Source organism: Triticum dicoccoides, chromosome 6A (genome assembly GCF_002162155.2).
Source record: "Triticum dicoccoides isolate Atlit2015 ecotype Zavitan chromosome 6A, WEW_v2.0, whole genome shotgun sequence".
NCBI lineage: Eukaryota > Viridiplantae > Streptophyta > Magnoliopsida > Poales > Poaceae > Triticum > Triticum dicoccoides.
The window spans coordinates 26,465,118-26,475,037 of NC_041390.1; positions in this window are offsets into that span (position 1 = coordinate 26,465,118).

Genomic DNA, 9,920 nt, shown 5'->3' on the forward strand with positions numbered 1-9,920 from the left:
CAGCGACGTACGGGTGCGGGGGGGCAACAGGCCGGGCGGTGACGGCGACGACGGGTGGCGGGGGCGACGGCGGTGACGGCGACGACGGGTGGGTGGGCGACGGCAGGGACGGCGACGACGGGCGGTGGGGGCAGAAAAGGGAGGCGCGATGGGGCGACGGGCGCGGCGAAGATGTTTGGATCGAGAAGAACTACTAGTGGTCGATGAAACTAATTTTTTCGTAGGTTCCATATATATAGGAGGGGTCTTTAGTGCTGGTTGGAGCCACCAACCGGTACTAAAGGCCAATTTTCGCCAGGTCAAGGGGCGGGAAACAGTTGGAGCTACCAACTAGTACTAAAGGTTGTGCCCTGCCACCGGCGGTGCACAATGTTTAGTCCCACCTCGCTGAGCGAAGGGCAGCCGCACTGGTTTATAAACCCAGCCGCGACTGGTCCTTTGAGCTTCTCCATAAAGCAGGCTTCTGGCCCTAATTAACTAGGGCGCGCTGCCCCGTGAGCCTGCTGGCCCTTCTGGGCCTGCATTTGCACACCCTAGGTCTAGCAGGCCCACTGGGCAGCGCGGCAACAAATTTTTTATATAGTTTTTTCTTTTCTGCATTATTTATTTTCTTTTATTTATTTTGAGTGGTTTTTTATATAGTTATTTCTTTTGTACATTATTTATTTTCTTCTATTTATCTTTGAGTAATTTTTTTGTATAGTTTTTTATTTTCTGCATTATTTCTTTTCTTCTATTTATTTTCTTCTGCAAATTGAATGCTGCATACTGAACACAAAAGAAGTCCGGAGTTCAAATAAGTTTAAAAAACATTAAAGTGGCCGTGAAACAGATGAGTTCTCGTCCGAAACCCTGATACTCCAAAAGACTTTGTCCAGTTTGTACACAAAGTGCATCCAGTTTTTGCCGTGACCCTCTGTACTCTTTCGCGCATGCTATGCGGGTGATATGATGATACCATGCCAAGTTTCAACATTTTCAGGATTCATTTTATAGTGATCTTCATTTTCACGGTCATTTAGCTCTCTAAACAATTAGATAAATGACCGAAAAACAACAAATGATGTCAGAACATGTTGGAAATTGATGACTGAATGCTGCATACTGAACACAAAAGAAGTCCGGAGTTCAAATAACTTTAAAAAACATTGAAGTGGCCGTGTAACAGATGAGTTCTCGTCCGAAACCCTGATACTCCGAAAGAGTTTGTCCAGTTTGGACACGAAGTGCTTCCAGTTTTTGCCGTGACCCTCTCTACTCTTTCGCGCATGCTATGCGGGTGATATGATGATACCATGCCAATTTTCAACATTTCCAGGATTCATTTTGTAGTGATTTCCAATTTCACGGTCACTTAGCTCTCTAAACAATTAGGTAAATGACCGAAAAACAACAAATGATGTCAAAACATGTTGGAAATTGATGACGTCGCTTTGAATGCTGCATACTGAACACAAAAGAAGTCCGGAGTTTAAATAAGTTTAAAAAACATTGAAGTGGCCGTGTAACAGATGAGTTCTCGTCCGAAACCCTGATACTCCGAAAGAGTTTGTCCAGTTTGTACACAAAGTGCATCCAGTTTTTGCCGTGACCCTCTCTACTGTTTCGCGCATGCTATGCGGGTGATATGATGATACCATGCCAAGTTTAAACATTTTCAGGATTCATTTTATAGTGATTTTCAATTTCACGGTCATTTAGCTCTCTAAACAGTTAGATAAATGACCGAAAAACAACAAACGATGTCAGAACATGTTGGAAATTGATGACTTAATGCTGCATACTGAACACAAAAGAAGTCCGGAGTTCAAATAACTTTAAAAAACATTGAAGTGGCCGTGTAACAGATCAGTTCTCGTCCGAAACCCTGATACTCCGAAAGAGTTTGTCCAGTTTGGACACGAAGTGCGTCCAGTTTTTGCCGTGACCCTCTCTACTCGTTCGCGCATGCTATGCGGGTGATATGATGATACCATGCCAAGTTTCAACATTTTCAGGATTCATTTTGTAGTGATTTTCAATTTCACGGTCATTTAGCTCTCTAAACAATTAGGTAAATGACCGAAAAACAACAAATGATGTCAGAACATGTTGGAAATTGATGACGTCGCTTTGAATGCTGCATACTGAACACAAAAGAAGTCCGGAGTTCAAATAATTTATTATAAATAAGAAAGAGGTGCAATGGTGGTTAATTTTCTTCAAGACATTCGGAATAGTGTAGACTGCACTACACATAGCTTAGTGCAATCTATGCTATTCCGCAAGGCTTGAAGCTAATCAACATGCAGGTGAGCGTTGCAACTCTTTGTCACTGTCCGTGCACTCATGGCTTAGAAACCGCTCATACTGCCTCTCTCTCGGCGAGGTGGGACTAAAAATCAGCTTACAAAGAAACTCTAGTACCGGTTCATGGCATGTACCGGTGCTAAAGGTCTTCGTGGGGGCCCCAGCCTGACCATAGCGTGACACAGCCTCATTAGTACTGGTTCGTGGCATGAACCGATACTAAAAGTTGCCCACGAACCGGTACTAATGATGCCCGCCCGCCTAGCCGTTGGAACCGGCACTAATGGCACATTAGTGCCGGCTCAAATTCAAACCGGCACTAATGTGCTTCACATTTGACCCTTTTTCTACTACTGTTAATCTATAGCTCCAAATGAAATAATTTATATATGAAAAATTATCAGAAAAATCCAAAGAATCTGTTTATGGCATTTTCATGCATATTTGAACAAGTTAACCTCAATGAATAGGACAATTCATGATTATGGAATAAATGGTAATTAGTTTTGGAGTTGGAATTTGCTATAGGTTTGGATTTCACTTCAATGAATATGACTAACCATTGCACTAGGTCAATTCAGCCCTTTAATATGACATATCATTCATATGAATGTGCATTGCATTGATTGTGGTTCCTTTTGTGTTTGTCGGTGGTTGTTCCCTCTTAGTAGACGATGTTTTCGACGACGTGATCGATGACACCGATGAAGAGATATACTATCTTCAGAAGTGCCAGGCAAGCAAAACCCCCTTGTTCATTCCGATACAATCCCACTCTCTCGCTCCATTAGGACAACAACGATTCAACTATTACATGTTGCGGTAGTTGAACCCCTTTCCTTGCATGACCTGTCATTGCCACAGTAAAGAGATGAAACCCACTAGCATGAGTAGGAGTTGTTTGAGCCCTGGTGTGCCTACTCATTCATGATTGATTGTCATGCCTGCTACTGCCTAGAGTTGAGTCAGGTCTGATTCATCGGGGATGAATTGGAATGTGGTGAACATGTCCTACCGTTGAGAGCTAAGTGTGTGAACACGATTTGGTAAAGGTAGCGGTGAGAGGCCATGTAGGAGTACATGGTGGGTTGTCTCATTGCAGCCGTTCTTAGGAACTGAGTTCTGTGTTTGTGATCCATGAACAATTACTACCACACATTGGGTTCCAGTAACTCGACCCCTCTCGACTTATTAATCCACTCGATCTCTTTCCAGGAGTTGCAACTAGTTTCTGGTGTTTGTAGGTAGTGTTAGTAGTCTACCAAGTGGCACCCGGTACAGGTGGGCTTGGGACAGACTAGGCACAATGGCCCGGTGTACCAAGTGGCACCCGGATGGTGGGCTTGGGAACCCTGTACACATCGTTTGGGGCCGTGAGCGACACCCCAGCCGGATCTCCTTGCGGATGGAACCCGAATAGGCGATAAACCTGGACGAGAGACTTGTGTGATTAGTCAGGTCGTGGCCGACTCCCTCACCAGGCTTCCGCTTGAAGCTTGCCGAGATACACGACATGTACATGGTGGTAAGTGGCGAGAGCGTGTGTGAAGAAGTACACCCCTGCAAGGTTATCATTATTTATTCGAATAGCCGGATTCCTCGGATATTGGAACTTGGACCCCTTGCATAGTTCATAGACAAGTGAAAGTGGATACTCTAAAATGCGCACGATAAGCGTGAGTGCTATGGATGGCGTTCTCGTAGGGAGACGGGAGCGGATCCATAGTGGTGTATTTATATGGTGAATATGTGGACTCGTGTGCGCCACCTCAAAAGAGTTACTTGTAGTCGTAGTTCAGGTTAGCCACTGAGTCAAAGCTGGCTTGCTGCAGTCAAAATCCACCACCCCCCTTTGTTGATACTGATGCGTATGTAGCTAGTACTGATGTAAGTCTTGCTGGGTACATTTGTACTCATGTTTGCCTATTCTATGTTTTGCAGAGAGACGTCAGTCTCGCTAGTAGTTCCATGTTGACTTCAACGTTTAGCTTGATACCTCAGCTACGATCTTGTGCCTCAGCAGGATCTGGTAGATAGTCAGGCTTCTCAGCCTTTTTCATTTGTAGATGTCTGTACTCAGACAAGTTAAGCTTCCGCATGTGCTTGTTGCTTGTATGCTATGTATGTTGGGTCATGAGACCCATGTTTGTAATTTCTGGCTCTTCGGAATCTAATGAATAAATACTTTGAGTCGTAGAGTTTTGTTGTGATGCCATGTTGTATTTACACATAACGAGCATATTGTGTGTATGATTGAAATGCTTGGTATGTGTGGGACCCGACAACCTAGTTGTTTATCCATGGTAGCCTCTCTTATGGGGAAACGTAGTCTTGTGCTTCCATGAGCCATAGTAGTCCGCTACAGCCCGGTTCACCGGAGTCCTGCTAGCCCAGCACTACTGCTCCGGAACACTTGACTGGCCGACATGTGATTCACTTCGTTCCTATGTCTGTCCCTTCAGGGAAATGTCACGCGGTGACATCCGGAGTCCTGCCTAGCCTACTATAGCCCGGTTCACCAGAGTCCTGTTAGCCCAGTGCTACAGCCCGGATTCACACGCTGCTGACCGACATGCTCGATGTTGATTCATGTATGCCTGTCCCCGTAAGTTAGTGTCACTTTGGGTTCACGACTAGTCATGTCGGCCGGGTTCTCTGTCATATGGATGCTAGCGACACTATCATATACGTGAGCCAAAAGGCGCAAACGGTCCCGGGCCATGGTAAGGCGACACCCATGGGAATACCATGCGTGAGGCCGCAAAGTGATATGAGGTGTTACCGGCTAGATCGATGTGACTTGGAATCGGGGTACTGACATTCTCGCCCCGAAAGGCCTCCCATGAAGCAGGTTCGGAATGACACCGAATTTTTCCAGGATGTAAGTCCATTGAGATCAACACTTGATCATGCTGGCCAATGTGGGACTGACCGTCGAAGAAGATAAAGATTGATACTTGTTCATGTGGGCCCATATGTTTTTATATTTGGTGTCGATATAACACAAAAACAAACATGACTATATGCTTTTAGGTCTTCACCCTCCCCAATTTGTTCGCCAACTCAGCAGGTTTTGCCTTAAGATGCCACCTCTTTCTGTAAGTTGCAATTTCTATGGTTTTGGAATGCTGGTTCTCTTTCCTGCAGAACGGGCATTTATAGAGACCGTTACGCCGGTACACAATCTTTGCAGCCATGAGCCACACTAGTAGAAAACAGAGCTTTAGCGCCGGTTCGTAAGGGCCTTTAGTGCCGGTTCCATAACCGACACTAAAGGGTGGGCACTAAAGGGCCCCCCCCCTTTAGTACCTGTTCGGCACGAACCGGCGCTAAAGTGCCACCACGTGGCGTGAGCTCGCGCCCTGGTATGGCGGACCTTTAGTACTGTTGGTGTTACCAACCGATACTAAAGGTTTTTTTTAAATTTTTTTTGAAAATTTTGGAATTTTTTTTGATTTTTTTTTGAATTATTTGATGATTTAGTCTCTAATCACCTCTCTTAACTTCTCAAGTGTGGATCACTCATTCCAAATCATCTAACTTCCCAATCGGTCACCCATCCCTCTCACTATTCTAGCCCGAGCACGCTTAACTTTCGGGTTCTATTCTCCTTCGTTTCCGAGTCTGCACTTGTTGTTTTCCTGACAATAGTAAGATGTCAATCCTATTAACCCTCAGGAGTTTAGCTTGAGCATGAAGTCACACATTTCACCGTTTGAGTTTGAAACTATTATTCTAAAAAATAGTAGTTATTTAGTAATGCAAATATTTCTTGAATAAGTTTGACCATAGTTTGACCACAGTTTGACCATAGTTTGACCAGATTTGACCAAGATTCAAAAAATTGAAATAATTATTTAGTAACACTAATATTCTTGAATAATTATGTAGTAACATTAATACTTCTTGAATAAGTAGTTTGACCAGATTAACCAATTTTTTTTACACAAACTGAAATTTGACCATATCTTTTTTTCCTTTTGGAATTTCAGGATTCTAAAAAATTCCAAACAGGCCGTAGGCCATCTCCATCGGATGCGGATTTTCGTGCTGAATTTTTTGATATATTATACGTTTTTTTCCGACATCGTACGCAAAAGTTATAGCCGTTTTACATTTTCCCTACACTTTTTGCAAAACATGTCCAAATTGTAGTTTTTAAATTTTCCTAACTAGTAGATGTAGTAATATAGCTACCTCTCGAAGGATTTTATTTTTTGAAGTTTTTATCATTTTCTTTTGATTTTTCAAAACTGAAATGGCGACACACGGGGGGTGGGGGTAGAGTTTGAAAATTTCCCTATAGTGCCGGTTTGTGTCACAAACCGGTACTATAGGTCAGACCCCTTTAGTACCGGTTCATGGCATGAACTAGTACTAAAGGTGATCGTGGGGCCCTGGCCTGACGCCAGCCTGCCACCACCCCTTTAGTACCGGTTCGTGCCACGAACCGGTACTAAAGTTTCAACACGAACCGACATTAATGCAAATCCGTTCGAACCGGCACTAATGGTACCATTAGTACCGGGCCAAAATCAAACCGGCACTTATGTGCTTCACGTTTGACCCTTTTTCTACAAGTGCCACTTGAAGATTTTCATTCTGAAAGCTTCCCTCAGCTGTAGGTAGTTCTCCCATTCTTCCAAATCTGCAATCTGGTGTTAGAAGTAAAAATTCTCATGCCAGTGAATTATACATTATATCAAAGGCAGGCATAAATGGATTGTTTTTTCTTCGTATTAATTTCCTAAAACTTTGTTATATGAAAGACAGGCATAAAATGGAATACAAATGATCCATTCATCTAAATTTGCAAATCCTAGGACTAATAACAATACGATTCATCAAAAAAATGCGAACAGTATGATTGTCTATACGAATAGCAAGGAATAACAAGAGAGCAATTTCTAGGGTTAACCTCGAGATGGAAAATTCTAGGGTTAATATATGCAGTCACTAACCGATTCGTCTTCGTTGGTGCTTTGGACCAGCTGGGGCTATGAATCGGCGGCGGCGACGTCCTTGTCGACCAGTGTCTTCATGGAGCCCACATCCACCGCATGGAGCACACCAGCCATGCAACCTCCCCCGGCAGGTAGGATCATCCTTGCCGGCAAGAATGTGGGCTTTTTGGCAGTAGCGAGTAGTGGGCGGCGACGAAGACGTGGGTGGATAGGAAGATGCGATCGAACGCTGGAGGCAGGAGAGAGATTTGGGGAGTGAAAATTCAATTTGTTTGGGAGAGAGAGGTCAAGGCCGCGCACAATTCGTCACTTTTGAAATTTAGGTAGAAACATGCACGTATACGGCATTGTGCACACCCAGAGATTTGCCCGAACCAACCAATCAACCAACCAAGTAAAAGAAAAAGTGCACAATGTTGGTCCACAAACGTGGCAACATAAACTGAACACCAAAATAGTGTGTTAAAAGAATAGCAAAATAGGAGGGACTTTTTGTTTTGTTTTGTGCAGTACTACTAAATACTAGAAGGGAGAACTACTGAAAAATAAATACTAGACGGGACAGTTGGCACATTTAATTTCACATGGCATCTACTAGCTTTTTGTTCATCGCTAGCTATGTTGTACCGATTAGGTAAAATGAATGGATAATTATTAAACCCTAGCTATTGTCAAGGTTTGTCGGTGTGTGTCTACGTGGCCAAGTGAGCTTGCACAGTGTGGGTCCAGGTGAGTGTGATGCACGGGACGGGGCTTTGTGGTTAGGGACCACATGAAGCGGCACCGAATTTTGAGGAAAGTTAAGGAATGAGCCCCACACACCGTCCGCATGCCGGACTTGTTCCCTCCCATTGGCTAGATCCAACATGCGATATGGCCTCGTTTGCACTTACCCCGTGTGAGGGTTTATGCATGCCCCTCTCGGTGTTTGACCATACCCTTCATGGGTCATATGATGAGACCACGCCAGGCACCGGGATGCACCGCCTAGGCACAAACCGGGCGTGTTACCTCTCGGTAGGAAGATCCAAACCATGCACCCCCGCTGTTTAGACCCAAGTGGAGTAGCACCTAGGCACATGACCCGCGACACTTGTTGTCGGTGTCAAAACTGGCGGATCTCGGGTAGGGGGTCCCGAACTGTGCGTCTAGGCGGGATGGTAACAGGAGGCCAGGAGCACGTTGTTTTACCCAGGTTCGGGCCCTCTTGATGGAGGTAAAACCCTACGTCCTGCTTGATTAATATTGATGATATGGGTAGTACAAGAGTAGATCTACCACGAGATCAAGGAGGCTAAACCCTAGAAGCTAGCCTATGGTATGATTGTTGTATGATGAAGTTGTCCTACGGACTAAAACCCTCCGGTTTATATAGACACCGGAGAGGGTTAGGGTTACACAAAGTCGGTTACAATGGTATGAGATCTTGAATATCCGCATCGCCAAGCTTGCCTTCCACGCCAAGGAAAGTCCCATCCGAACACTGGACGAAGTCTTTAATCTTGTATCTTCATAGTCCTGGAGTCCGGCCGAAGGTATAGTCCGGCTACCCGAACACCCCCTAATCCAGGACTCCCTCAGTAGCCCCTGAACCAGGCTTCAATGACGACTAGTCCGGCGCGTAGATTGTCTTCGGCATTGCAAGGCGGGTTCCTCCTCCAATTTGTTCATAAAAGTTTGTAAACACCAAGAGTAGTGTCCGGCTCTGCAAAATAAGTTTCCATGTATTGCCATAGAGAGAATAATATTAGCACAAATCTAATTTGCTGACGTATCCCGCAGCATGACATCACACTACGGCCAAGCCTTTATTCGAATCGTTTTCACTTTTCCACCTCAGCGTGTTTTGCGAGGCGGTTTCCTTGGCACGTCTTGTCAAAGCAGAGATCGTGTCCCCCATTTATGGGATTCTCATCAATACGGATGTGGGTAACCCAACCGCACTATTTATCACGGCGCTTGGGAGGCAAGCGAGTTTTACTAGGCTGGTGGGGACGCATAGTCGCATCCGCCCATATAAGGGGATAAGGATCCACCTTTTTACCTACGCCTTCTTCCTCCTTTGCCTATCCATCTTCTGCGCACCCGAGCTCCAGCGCCCAAGCCCGCACTTCCTACCTCAACCTTCTCCAACAATGTCCAGAGCTGGAGGCAAGTGGATGCTCTCCTCCGTCACGGAGGGCCATGTCAAAAGGCTAAGGAAGCCCGGATACTTGTCCAAAGACATCGCACACCGGCTTCCTGAGGAGGGGCAGCTTCTCCCCACCCCAAGGCCCCATGAGAGGGTAGTATTTCTTCCCCACTTTCTCCATGGACTGGGTTTTCCTCTCCACCCATTCGTCCGCGGGCTCATGTTCTACTATGGCCTAGATTTCCACGATCTGGCCCCGAACTTCATCCTCAACATCTCGGTGTTTATCGTCGTGTGCGAGGCTTTCCTCTGCATCCGTCCCCATTTAGGCCTCTGGCTCAAGACCTTCAACGTCAAGCCAAAGGTGGTGCGCGGCAACCAGGTGGAGTGCGGAGGTGCCATGGCGGGCAAAATAGCCAACGTCCTATGGCTCGAGGGCTCCTTTGTGGAGACCTTGAAGGGGTGGCAGTCAGGGTGGTTTTACATCACCGAGCCACGCGATCCGGAGTGGATCGTAGCCCCTGAATTCTGATTCG